This window comes from Leptinotarsa decemlineata, unplaced genomic scaffold, assembly GCF_025532065.1.
Source record: "Leptinotarsa decemlineata unplaced genomic scaffold, Ldec_3_MD MMD2_P_RNA_scaffold_9, whole genome shotgun sequence".
Lineage (NCBI taxonomy): Eukaryota > Metazoa > Arthropoda > Insecta > Coleoptera > Chrysomelidae > Leptinotarsa > Leptinotarsa decemlineata.
In genome coordinates this window covers 7326358-7341306 of record NW_027412536.1, presented here as the reverse complement: position 1 = coordinate 7341306, position 14949 = coordinate 7326358, and the positions used below count along the sequence as shown (strand labels likewise).

The window sequence follows — 14949 nt, the reverse complement described above, 5'->3', positions numbered from 1 at the left end:
AGGTGGAACCCCAAAAAAATATCAGATATAGTACAACAAGTCAGTGAAGAGCGGCTTTTTTCTGCAGAAAAATGTTTGAATTTCTTCAAATTTTCCAAATATCTGTAACAGAAAGACAAAACTCATCTGCGGAACGCTTCTATCTACTAAAGTTAAGTATGTGTCGGTAGTGTGTAACGAAGGTTTCCATTAAATTCACTGGTTGCGCCCTCTGGAGGATGTTTGTTGCGATACACCATAGATGACATTATTTATTGTTTATCATTTCGAATCCGTTGAATACAAGGGGTTTGGAAATAGAAAAAAACAACGTTTTAACGCTTTGTAGACGTGTTTGATGCTCTATGACCAACACCCGTTATCCATATTTTCATTATTATCCCGATTGTATGACCACCAAACATTCAATTTTATTGGGATTGAAGGGAGCTGATAGGTTAGGTGGAGTACCAAGGGGGGCGAGGGGCGGAGTTACACGCTTAAATCACTACAATACGAGTTCCATCCAGCGGCCCCCTTGGTACTCCACCTAACCTATCAGCTCCCTTCAATCCCAATAAAATTGAATGTTTGGTGGTCATACAATCGGGATAATAATGAAAATATGGATAACGGGTGTTGGTCATAGAGCATCAAACACGTCTACAAAGCGTTAAAACGTTGTTTTTTTCTATTTCCAAACCCCTTGTATTCAACGGATTCGAAATGATAAACAATAAATAATGTCATCTATGGTGTATCGCAACAAACATCCTCCAGAGGGCGCAACCAGTGAATTTAATGGAAACCTTCGTTACACACTACCGACACATACTTAACTTTAGTAGATAGAAGCGTTCCGCAGATGAGTTTTGTCTTTCTGTTACAGATATTTGGAAAATTTGAAGAAATTCAAACATTTTTCTGCAGAAAAAAGCCGCTCTTCACTGACTTGTTGTACTATATCTGATATTTTTTTGGGGTTCCACCTTCTGCTTCAATAAGTTTTTTGAGGTTCAAATGGACACCAATATATCTTGGAATAATCACGTCGCTGGAATTAACGAAATTGCACGCATCATTCGATACCTAACAAAGCATACCAGAACTTATAGTCACCGTAAGATCTCCTTTGGTATCTTCTAAACATTTCAGTTTTGAGTGAATGAATCATGTCAAATGCGACGATCCGACTATTATTAACGAAAATATGGTTCAGTGCCCTTTTGGTTGCCTCTTTTGTTTTTTCTTTGATATGCTGCACGTGACGATGCGACTTTTATCAACAAAGAAGCAGGTTAGTGCACTTCTGACATGTTGCGCCATCTTTGTTTTTTCTCTGTCGATGAATTCTGCATTCGTTTCCATTTCATTTGATGTGCTGTACGTTGAGAACAAATCATTATTAACGAAAATACGACTCATTGCCCTTCTGATATGTTACGTTGTCTTTGTTTTTTTTTTTCTCTGTCGATGAATTCTGCATTTTTTTTTTCTTTTTCAGTCAATGTACTGCACGTTGAGATTCAATTGTCATTAACGGAGATGTGGCTTCGTTCCTTCCTGACATGTTGCGTCATCTTTGTTTTTTCTTTGTCGATAACATTTTGCATTCGTTTCTCTTTCATTTGATGTGCTGCACGTTAAGATCCAAATATCATGAGTTAAATTGTGACTTAATGTCTTTCTGACATGTTGCGCCATCTTTGTATTCTCTCGTCAATGAATTCTGGATTTTTTGTCCTTTCATTTGACGTGCTGTAAGCGAAGATTTGATTATTATCAGCGAATATACAACTTAGTGCCCTTCTGACAGTTGCTCCATTTTTTTTTTCTAATAACTCATTCATTTCCACAAATCCTCACACATTTTCTACCACACCACCACCTCCTACGCTGACTACGTCACTTTCAATGTTTTAATATTTTATCATTATTATTATTATTTTTCGACCCACATTCCCCAGTTCAATATCATCTAACACAATTATTAGACCGATATTTGATTCCTCCATTCTGATTGGCTGACCGACACCACTCTGTAACACAAGTTGAGTTTTAATGTTTTATCACTATTATTATTATTATTATTCGACCCACATTCTTCAGTTCAATTTCATCTAAAACAATCATTCTACTGATATTTGATTTCTCCAGTCTGATTGGCTTACGACACCACTCTGTACCAGAAGTTAGGCTGATTGTTCCTCAAGGTTCCGTTCAGGAGTCTGAAAATTCGCAAAACGAACCTTCATACGACAAAGCGTGGACTTTATTCATCTCCTGATTATGCTTACTTGGTAAGCGAAATGCGTTAAGTGTTAAATGACTGTCATATTGAAATAGGAAAAAAAACGACAATAACGACGAAACGATAACGAATAAATGCACGTAAACTGTTCGAAAACGCACGCAAAACCGACGCACGCAAAACCGTTGCACGCAAAACTGTTGAATACTTCACTTTCCCCAATTTCGAACGTTAACTCTACAATACGACTCAGCATTATTTCTGCCAAAATTCGATAGAGAAGGGTTATGGGGGGTTCCAAACGACATATTTCAAATATTGATTCACTCTGTGTGTATGCGCTTATATTTCGTAGAATTTTCAATACGATTTTCACCACACTATGGCAAAATTTCCAACATGTGTCGGCTATTATTTCTGTAAACTGAAACTCACTTTTCAAATGTAACTGAAAAAATGAATCGCAAACGTGTTATGATTTCGATATATTTTGAGGTAATAATATTCAATATCGAACGAATAGTCATAAAGAAAATTATTTGCATTGTATTCCGAAAGCTTTGGACACCGAATGAATTTCTTAATACCTGTTGATGATCTTGACCTTCCCTAATATTTATAAACATTCATATTATGCTGAAGTTGTAACTTTGCCCTGGTCACCGTACTACGACAAAATGCTTGATGTGCATTCATGCAACTGTATTTGAAGATAGTTTTATATTCCTATATATATATTATGATCGTATCAATTTTGATGACTATGAACTTGGAATAACGAAAGATGGAATTGTGAATACTGTGTGTTTTTGTTTCAGAATATCGAAGTTGAGGTTAAAATATCTTTCAATTCATGTATTCACTTGAATGGATTTGAATTATTTTATGACGATTTTTCATATTTGTCTGTATCGTTACTTTGTTATGTTTATATGTACAAGAACTCAGAACTCCGAACAATTGAAACTCAGGTTATCTACACATAATATACTCGTCCGGTGGTATCTATATCAAAGGATGCTATTTTGAATGGGAATTTCGAAAAAACTACAATACGAAATGAATTTCCAAATATCACACTTGAAATTTAATGACAAATGTCAATCATCTATAATAATGTCCTGAATAAAATTCAAGATATAAAATGCCACTTTTTGTTATATCGACCCAACGAATCATAATTTAAAATGACAGACAAACTTATTTTCTTTATTTCTAAAATGTCCTGTTTTTGTCAACTTAGTATCTTTCAATATGATGTTTCTTCATCTCTATAAAATCTGGTATATAATTTTTTGTTATTGCATATTTTTGACAACTTTCCCTGTATAAGATAAGTTTTCATTTTCAAAAAAAGATGTGTGTGATATGTATTTTATTTATTTTGGTAGTATATTATAAAGCCATTTATATAAAATATCAACGTTATTGAGACTGCAGCTGAACAAATTTCCTTTGAAATGACCCATACAGAACGGCGTGTTTTTCTTGAATTTTGGAACACACCACGATGAATCTTCAAAGTCTTCCAAATTCATTACGGTTGTGTATATATTGAATAGACGCAGTTTGTCCAACAAATCACTGAATATCGACAAATTCTAGCCTCATAATGTGCAACTATAGACTGAAAAAAATGGAAACTGCTGAGATTTGAATCTCGTTCTGGAAAGGTTGCTATGACGGTTTTGAATGTTGTTGTTGAGATGACTCTGACTGATACTGCACACGTTGATGTATTATTCTGAAATAAATTCGATTTTTCAATAAAAAAATACACTGAAATAAATTCGATTTTTCAATAAAAACATACACTAAAAAAAATTTTTTGCCAACATTGAGGGTAATGTCTTTCATGAAGTAATTGCTACACTTATAATGAAAATAAAAAATCAAGTGTCATTCAAAATAAAGAATTTAAAACACATATTCTGCACGTACTAAGTGAAGGAAATATATTGTATGAAAACACTACTTTATGCGGATCATATCTGTGAGTGAGAATTTTTGACCCGAACGAAAAATATTGTATACACCCAAAAACTCTTTGCCTATAAAATTGGAAACAGTACTAACCTTAATTTCGTACAATTTCAAATGAAACGACAAGATTCGGTTTCCCAATGTCCATTAACCCTTTGAACACAATAGCGTATTTTCCTAATGAACATTCTTCTAAGTGAGGACGATACGCCTCCGTCACTCGGTGGGGTAGAAATGATACTTTATCTCCCAAATCCAACAAGACCGCCTCACCAAATTTTCCTTTCACGATTTTGGCAGTGAATATTCTCTGCGGCATCTCCACAGGTAAATCTGCTACTTTGATACTTGGCTTTCTCTTCACGATCGAACTTGCATTCAACTTTTGTAAATCCATCTGCGAAAAATAAAAAATGAAAGCTTTATGTTTTGATTCACAATATATGCGAATACTATCTCAAACAAACCACGACATGTAAAACATTTGATTGAAATCATCCAACATATATATATCGAAAAAAATTTTGGAAATCAAATGATTCAACAATTCTCACCAATTTTCAATTAAATTACATTTGAATAAATTCATCTGAGGAAAGAGTCAAACCTAAAACACTTACTTTCAAATAGAATCGGTGCACTTGTCACTGGTATCACTTTCAACGGATGCAACTAACTCATTTCGCCATGCATGACGTATTTATAGTAAAATAAGTGATGACATATTTTAAAATGAAACAAAGAGCCTTTGTTTCGTCGCTTTGAGAACTGCATATCTCCGGATGTAGATTCGACATTGACAGTGATCAATGTCACTTTGGGTTTGAATATAAAAATTAGTGATGACATATTCTGAAATGAAACAAAAGAAAATCAAAGAGTCTTTGTTAGATGCATATTCAGCGTTGACATTGATCCATGTCACCTTGGATTTGAATAGCGCAACAAACACATGAATTCTGCTTTTTTTTCCCCATTTTATTTGAAGTACTACATGTGATGATGCGACTATTATTAGTGAAGATACAACTTTGTGCCCTTATGGCATCGTCTCCGTTTTTTTTTCTCTGTTGATGAATTCTGCATTCGTTTCCCTTTCATTTGATTTGCTGCACGTTGAGATTCAGTTATCATTAATAAAGATGTGGGTTAGTGCCCTTCTGACATGTTGCACCATATTTGTTTTTTCTTCATAGATGAATTCTGCAATTTTTCTTCTTTCATTTGACATGATGTACGTGACGATCCGAAGTTTTTTCAATGATTCTCTTTGCAATTCTTCCTATGCTGTTTCACATTAGGCGCTCGATATTATATTTTTCATAGTCTACACATTAAATCATTTGAAATGAGTACCCACACCGACCTGTTGCGACTAGTATAGCGAAAATAGGTTATGAGGTCCTTTTGGCTTCGTAAAATGATTAACTATGTTTTTTGACATCTAAACGAATCCATTGATATCGAAATCATCGGAATCGGATGACCGGAAGTGAAAACCGGAAGTGACCTGTTTTTGACGGATTCGAAACCTTCTCACCCTAAGGAATCCAAAAATACCATATGTTTCAGTATACGATGATTATTTCATTTTTTTTTGTCAACAAATTATGTGTTTTGAATCAAACTTTTGCAATTACATTACACTCGTAGTTGTTCATAACCCAACAACTTTTAATTTCAAATATGTTCAATGATTTTCTTCAAATGTGCAATTCTTTCTATGCTATTTCACATTAGATGCTCGATATTATACTTTTCATAATCTACAAATGACATCATTTGAAATGAGTACCCACATCGATCTGTTGCTGCTAGTATAATGAAAATAGGTTATAAGGCCCTTTTGGCTTCGACAAATGATTAATTATGTTTCATGACATCTAAACGAATCCATTGATGTTGAAATCATCGAAATCGGAGGACCGGAAGTGAAAACCGGAAGTGGTCGTTTTTTGATGGATTCGAAACCTTCTCACCCTAAGGAATCCAAATATATCATATGTTTCAGTATCCAATGATTTTTTCATTTTCTTTGTCAATAAATTCTGCGTTTGGATCAAGCTTCTGCAATTGGAATAAACTTATAGTTGTTCATAACCCAACATTTTTTAATTACAAGTTTGTTGAATTTGCAATTCTTCCTATGTTATTTCACATTAGGCGTTGGATATTATATTCATTACGCCATATTTGTTTTTTCTCTGTCGATGAATTCTGCATTTCTTATCCTTTCATTTGACGTGCTGTATGCGACGATCCGATCATTATTAGTGAATATACAACTCAGTGCCCTTCTGACAGTTGTGCTATTATTTTTTGTAATAACTCATTCATTTCCACAAATCCTCACACACGCCACCACCTATCACGCTGACTACGTCATTTTCAAGCTTTTGATGTTTTATCACTATTATTATTATTATTCGACCCTCATTCTCCAGTTCAATTTCATCTAGCACAATCAATCGAGCGATATTTGATTTCTCCATTGGCTGACCGACACTACTCTGTAACAGAAGTTAGGTTGGGTGTTCCACAAGGTTCCGTTCAAGAGTCTGAAAATTCGCAAAATGAATCTTCATATGACAAAGCATGTACGTTAGTCATTTCCTGATGATGCCAACTTGGTGAGCGAAACGCGTTGAGTGATAAATGACTGTCATATTGAAACACGAAAAACCGTTACGACAGTAACGATGAAACGGTAACGAATGAACGCACGGAAAACGGTCGAAAACGCACGAAAAACGATCGTAAACGCACGAAAAACGATCGTAAACGCACGAAAAACGATCGTGAACGCACGAAAAACGATCGAAAACGCACGGAAAACCACGTATTTTAAAATGTCATTGTCGAATACTTCGCTCTCCCATTGCCCTCACGTTGAGTCCACAACGCTCAACCTCTCGACACTTTTGGATCTCCTCTTTCTCCTAACTTGGTTAACAAAGATACGAGACTTCCGACATGTTGGAACGCTAGACTTCTGTTGAATCGACATGTTTTTTTCTTAAATGATATATTTTGACGCACCCTGTACACTTCGACGTCATATTTGTTTTTCAATGATGTATTTTGAGATACCTTGTACACATTGAGGGATCGCACGTTGAAAACTTACAGCCTCGTGGAACTGTTATGTTTTTTCTTAAATGATGTATTTTGACGCACCCTGTACACTTCGACGCCATGTTTGTTTTCAATGATGTATTTTGAGATACCTCGTAACATTGAGGGATCACACTTTGAAAAGATACAGCCTCATTAATCTGTAATGTTTTTTCTTAAATCTGATTCATTATTATTAATATATCACATTCGCGCTTCCAATTTTCGTCGAGTAGTTCACGATCAATTCCAAAACCGGCAACGCTACATTGTCCCATAAACAATGATTTATTGTACAACTGGCAACGCCGAACCTGCCATGCTGGCATGTATTGACATTTGACAGATGCAGTCTTATGAGTCTAGTGTTTACAGTGTCCTTCTTCAACCAATAGATAGTTCAGCTAGTGACTCATAGATGACTCTGTGTGTTCTATAACTTTGGTGTTTTCATATACTTTTGTATCGATGAATCGAGCGCCTATTTTTGTGCGGTTACTGATAACAGGACATGAAACAATTCTGTACGATAAATTATTCAAATGAATCTCTCAATATACGCAAAGCCACGTAAATTTGTGCATCGATTACGTCACACGCGCCTCTCGCTCTTACACACACATGCACATCTTTACATGAAATATTAATTATTTCCCAAATCTAAGTATATTTTCCTATCTTCAATATGATAATGACAATCACATTCTATGGAAATCAAAAATAAAAATGCTGTCAAGTATAATGAATGAGTCAATTTCGGTCCCGACAAAACTAACGATGTAAATACCCAACATTCGCAGTTAACTTCAATATCTTACGATGGTGTAGAGGCTAAGGACAATGTCTACGGCGCGGACGACCCAGGTTCGAATCTCATAACTATAAACTTTTTTTAATTAAAATCACGTGACTGAAGGGGGCCGAGGGAGCTGATAGGTTAGGTGGAGTACCAAGGGGGCCGATAGGTTAGGTGAAGTACCAAGGGGGCCGAGGGGCGGAGTTCTACGCTTAAATCGCTACTATACTCGTTCCATCCTGCGTCGATGACGTCACACGTTTCCCCCTCACAGACACCGTCATGCACCCTCATTGACATTTGACAGTTGCACAGACACCGATCCGTATTGACAGACATCATAAAACCGGCAACTGCGCATACTGCGTCGCATGACAACACCCATATGTCTAGTGTTTACAGTGTTCTTCTTCAACCAATAGATAGTTCAGCTAGTGAATCATAGGTGGCGCCAGTGTGGTGTACTCGCGACGATGCATCTGGGTCACGTGACAATTTGGAGCGCTCTGATTGGACTCTGCCGTACGCGTGACCTTGAAAGGAACCAAAAATTGCAGAATGAACCTTAGCTGTTTTCCCATGTTAATCTCCATAAGGAATGAGCCAGAACCGGCCTAGTACATTTACTAATTATATCATTTTAACGGATTCACTTAGCTCCATATACGAACTTAAGCGCTTATATCCTAAAAATCCAATTGCACAAAAAATAAAAAGAGAACTACATCTGATCCAGCAACTTGGAAAAAATATTAGTTTCATTTGGATCCCATCACATATTGGAATTCAGGGCAATGAAAAAGCCGACGAATGTGCTCGTGGCGCAATTACCTCTACCGAATCGGAAGTAGTGTCCAAAGTAGTATCTACAGACATTAAAACAATGGAGAAAACAGCGATAATCCAGAAATGGCAAAATCAGTGGCAAGTGTCCGGGGCAAAACTACGTACAATCAAATATGATGTGAAACCGTGGCCTGATGAAACAAACAACCGAAAACATCAAGTGCTCATCAATCGGCTACGCTTGGGTCATACCAAACTCACGCACAGTTATCTGTTAAATCACACCGAAGAGCCAATGTGTGACATATGTGAAACAAAACTGAGTGTTGAGCACATTTTCACCGATTGTCCAAAATACTGGGTGCAGCGAAACAACTTTAACTTTCCCCTAGATATCTACAACACTATTGGCAGAAACTGTAATATTCCAAATATTATCAAATTTCTTAAATGTATCGATATTATTACAAAATTATAAACATGTACTACTCGCTAATAACCACTAGGTTGATGCGAATTTGCTTAAATAAAAAAAAAATCTGTCTATACTTGACCTCATTCAACCTTCTTCTCAAGTTTTGGAAGATTCAACAGATTACCCAAGCGAGCCTATAACGCTTGAATTTAGTAGCCATGTTAGAAAGAGGTATGCATGTAGGAATCGTTTTTTTTTATAATAAATTGTAGTTGTACAGATTGAGGATTGTAGAATTAATTGAATATTTGAAATGATTCTTTCATCCAGTTTGCTATATTTTTTGATTTTCATAACTGTATATTATTAAATAATGCATAAAATCATAGTTTTGGTGAATATTTTCTGATCTATCGACTCTGTGTACTGATTTTAGATATAGAACTTATTTGCAAACATGATTTTTCGTGTACATTTTATTCCATGTAAAGAATTTTTTATTAATTGAAACGTCAACGGGTACACTTCCATAATTAAATCGATAATTATAGGCTTCCTGAATTTTACGATTTGGCAATATTGATTATTTCTATTGTTCCTATTGGTCAATAGAATAGGAGGCGAGAATAGGGGAGTGACGTCACCACCCTACCACATTCGATGTTTAATAATTAATTACGGGAAAACTACGGTACTTAGAGAGGTGAAACAAAGTGCACTGTTTTTCAATTTAAAATTTCTATCAAGTGAACTATAAACCAAAAATCATGGAACAAGCCCATTGAATTGTGTAACTTTTGGTTGATTTTGAATAATAAACACATGAATTGTATCGAAATCGTTGATTTTGTATAGAATCTCATAAAAAACAAGCACGCTGACATTGTATTGGGAGGGCCTTTTGTGAAGAAATATTTGTGTTTTCAACAAAGACACAATATCTGAAATTGATGACGTGATCTGAAGCTATAAGAGCGTATGCGAACAGATGAATATTCAGTTTGAAAACGAAAATGTCTCTCGACAGTGGTTACGGTAGTCAAGTTGGAGTAAGGTTCAACAGTGATGGTGAAGATTACAATGGAACTCTGAATGTAATAGACAGAGCGTTGGAGCAATACGAAATGGCCGTTCGAAACGAACACCAATTGCTGTTGATGGCATTCCCCATGTCATCTCATGAAATTCCTATGCAGAGACTTTAGCTCATGCATAATTTTGAAGCAGCCGTTTTACATTCATTCCATGAATGGACGACCCTCATTGACATCCTGCAACAAATAAAGGGAAATTTCTTTCAATCACAAATCGATGAGTATGTAGACGAGCATGATCCAATTACAACACGTTGCGGGGATTACATTTACGTCACATAGTACATCGAAAGTAATACCAAACAAGTTTTCATTTTCAAGGATACCACGAACAAGGAGATGTCTCAACAAGATGTAAACGATGTCCTGAATACTCACCTTGGTGTGTTCTCTCAGCTTATCGCTATGCTGGATGCTTTGAACTTTTGTGATTATCATCAAGGTGTTTTAAAGAAAATACAATCATGGTTACTCATAAATGAAACTAATTTAACTCTGAAAGAAATCATAGAAAGCTTTTGTAGAGTCTCAGCTTCAGATAGTCTATATGCTAATGTTTCACGTGAATATTTTTTCATCAAAAACAAAAAATAGTATATGATTTATGTAAGAGATGAGAAAATGTTTTAACATGTGTTTTATTTAGTGTATGACATGGAAAAAATTCAACTTTAAAAAGTTGTATGATGTAATAGAATACCAAAATTTGAATATATATTTTATTCACAAATTATATCTACGTGTGTGTACAATAGTAAATAATTACGTAAGTGATTTATTCATTTCATGTCATTCAATCATTCAGTTACATTATTTGATTTCCCTGCGATTTACAATTCGAATTATCATTGATAATCCTACCATATGATCATCTATTAGACAATCTGTAGCCACCAAAGCTAGACTTGTGTCGTGGCTGTTACAGACCTGATATTGGTTGCGTTAATATATGATAAAATGAATACATAAAAATTATAATAGGTCGTTTGGTTATATATTACTCTCTACCTTACTAGATCTAAAACTGCAGTTGGAGAATTATGGCTGGAGGGAGTTAATAAGAAGAGACAGAGAGAGAGGAGGTAATTCAGCTCAAACATTTTTGAACAACTTTATGTTGATGATATACACTACCTTGCACTGACGAGTGGCCAAACAGCCCGAAACCGGTCTGCAAGTGTGTTCCAATAATTGAAAATCTATTGCGGCAGTTGTATCGCCAACAGCATATGCAGGAATAACTTCAGTGAAGAATCCTGCACTGACACCTGTCGGATATAATCCAACGCCCTTCGTGGTATTAGCCAGGGGAGTAGTTGTTTTCTGATAGGTGTCAGTCCAATAACCTACTGTGTAGGGTGTTGAGACTGGCCTGAACGAATTGTTCTTTTAGATGATTTGATTTTTGAAGATATCCTGCAATTGATCATAATGATTTCTGATGAAAACGTTTACTTCCTTCTTTAATTTCAGTTAATATTAATATTCTCCATATGAAGTGGTAGCTTATTGTATAATTTCGGGCCAAAATAAGTTACAAATTTTCAATTATGACTCAATCCACAACGTGGTATTATTGTGATTGCTTCGTTGGAGGTCATCAGCGTATTATATTTATGTGTAATGATGTTGATGTGGTTACTACAAATCCATAATAAACATTGATAAGCGTATACTTTTCTGACATTGAACAAACCACTCTGTTCTCCTTCTTCAAGGCGATTTTTGTATTAAGTCAAGAATATGTAGTGATGTTTTGAATAAGCCACCCCATACTAAGATGCAGTATCTATTTCACTAGTTCAGACTTCCATTGTCTACTATATAAAATGATTTGAAATCCCTGAAACAACTAAAAAAGAAGAATTGAAAATGAGATAGCTGAAAATAATAATTATATTACGCAACATATGGAAAAATGGCGAAAAATGGCCAACTCCCGCCAAAACGGTCATCTCCCACGGAACCAGTGAAGCGGAAAATGGAAAGCAGGGATAAGTGAAAGTACTCGAACGACCTATAAATAGTCATCTCTCGGAGGAATCAGTCCAGTCATCACCCGAAGACGATTGTAGATACTAACAATCGAAACGTCGTGAACTAACGTGACTTGGAATCTCTTCACTTTTCATTTTCTTTCTTTTTTCATTTCTTTATTTTTATTTATTCAATTGTTTTATTTTTACTTGTATTTTATTTCACTATTATTTCATTTCAGGTTTATTTTGGTTAATATAATTATTATTTTCAGCTATCTCATTTTTAATTCTTCTTTTTTAGTTGTTTCAGGGATTTCAAATCATTTTTTATAGTAGACAATGGAAGTCCGAACTAGTGAAATTCATCATGAAACATTGTCAATCACCTTCAAACATGCAGTATCTAATCATCGACTCCGCCAAGGCACCGAACACCGTCAGTGTGACTTAAGATACTTCGTAGTTGGTAAAATTTCCAAATTAGTTTGCGGAGTTTTTCACTATGTTTTCTATGTGGTCATTTCAGCGTAGAAATTGGTTGATCAAGACGTCTAAATATCTGATAGTATTTGTTTTACATATTCGGAAACATCCACAGTTTTGGTATTTTCGAATCGTAATGAAGTTTTCGTCAGGTTGGTATTTTCTTGTTGAAGAGAAAGTTATAAATTTAGTTTCATCTATGTTGGGACTCAATAGATTATTACTTAGCCAGTTATATATCGTTTTCATTTCTTTGTTTGCGTTTTCATATGTTTCATTCCAAGTTCGTCCTATAAATACTACAGCAGTATCATCCGCGTAGGATAATAGTTTTCCTTTGAAATTGCTGATTTTAGAAATATTTTTTACAAAGAGCAATAATAAAATAATTAATACTGTTCCCTGAGGCACGCCCATGCTGACGGGTAGCGGATTACTATATAAATCATCAATTTTTACTATCTGAATTCTGTTAGATAAGTAATCTGAAAATTTCGAGAGGCATTCATTTTTCCTGATCCTGAAAACTATTGAAAACATTGTTTGCCAATTCAAAAACTGCTCCTTCAGTCGATAAATTTTCTCTGAATCCGTATTGAGATTTGGAGAGAATTCCATTTATGTTACAATGATCAACTGGTCAATTTTTTGAACTCTTTTAAAATATTTTAGCAAAGTTATTAACTACTGTTATTGGTCTGTAGTTATTTGTTTCATGTTTATCCCCAGATTTATGAATCGGAGTTGTGAAAGAATCTTTGAAAGCGAAAGGAATTTTACCAGTCAAAAAAATTGAGTTGAAGATATGACATATTGACTTTAATATAGTTTTGGAATGTTTTCACGAAGGATACTGAAATTTTATCTGGACCAGGTGAAGTACTGATTTTCAAACCAGAGATTATATTCATAATTTCAGTTTCAGCTATAACATACAAGAATAACAAGTTTTTAATGCTTCTTTTAATTTCCGATGTTGGCTGGGCCGGTTTTTCTATTTTTTTCGAAATATTTTCACCTACATTTATAAAGAAGGAGTTGAATTCATCTGCTACTTCTTTATCTGAACTACATATTCGGTTTCTGTCGTTAATTATATCGAATTTCCGGGAATTGCAAAGAGTATTTTAATTAGTAATATCATCTTTAATAGTTTCCGAAATTTTTTTAATATTTTTATTCAGAGAGGAAAAACGAAGAAGAAAAAGTGTATTATTATTAATGAACATAATACATTATTACATTAGGTTGACTGTATTGTGTATTGAGTAATGTCAGCAACAGAATTTATTTTGCTTGCTCATGCTCATGCTTGATGTAGAATGTAGATGCATCCCTTGAAACTCCATGCATTTCTCAAACCAAGAATGTTTTGCTTGATGTAGAATATAGATGCATCCTTTGAAACTCCATGCATTTCTCATACCAAGAACGTTTTGTACTTCTTTCAGGAGAGTTCTACGTTTTATTGTCAGGGCTTCTGCAATTAATATTTTCTTTCCTTTGAACTCATAGGCGTGTTTAAACAGCTTGGATTTCAATTTCGTGTTTGCCAACTTTAATATAGTAAGTCTGCTTATATTGGGTTTATCCATTTTCCTACCTATTCTGTAACATCCAACTATATTGTCATTTCCTAAATTCAGGCCAGTATTTGTGTTGATTATGAATTTGATTTTTTCTCGCAGGTTTTCTTCATCAACATCTTCGTTTATCCCGTATACACAAACATGGGTGGCTTTCATATTCTGACATATATCATCGACTTTTTGTTCCAGGAGATTATTGTTTTTTTTTTCCATTTATCCACTTTTTGATGTAGATGGGACGTTCTTTCAGTCTGAGTTTTTAGTTCCTCTTCTAGTTTCTTCAGTTTTTGTTCAATTTTGTCTGAAATCTCGATCTTGAAATATTTCTTGAATGGATTCCTTTATGATCGTTGATCGTTAAGAGGCCTTAGGCCTATTTTCACCTGTTTGATACTGAAGACTTTGTGAGCGTATGATCGAATAGTGAACTGCTTATATATTTTTTCTTTGAAATTTCTGAGACAATCGATATAATCTTCG

General features: G+C 34.8%; 2 long non-coding RNA genes across 2 annotated transcripts in view; both read right to left on the bottom strand.

Annotated features, from left to right (window-relative positions):
• LOC111511730 (uncharacterized) overlaps window positions 1–14949 on the bottom strand; it is a 205399-nt gene that overhangs the window by 96880 nt on the left and 93570 nt on the right. The gene's annotated exons all lie outside the window — the stretch shown is intronic.
• LOC141480626 (uncharacterized) lies at window positions 3591–5243 on the bottom strand. Its single transcript, XR_012464451.1, has 3 exons — window positions 4834–5243; window positions 4307–4610; window positions 3591–3974 (listed from the first exon to the last, which is right to left on the bottom strand). It is a non-coding gene; the product is annotated as an uncharacterized lncRNA (long non-coding RNA).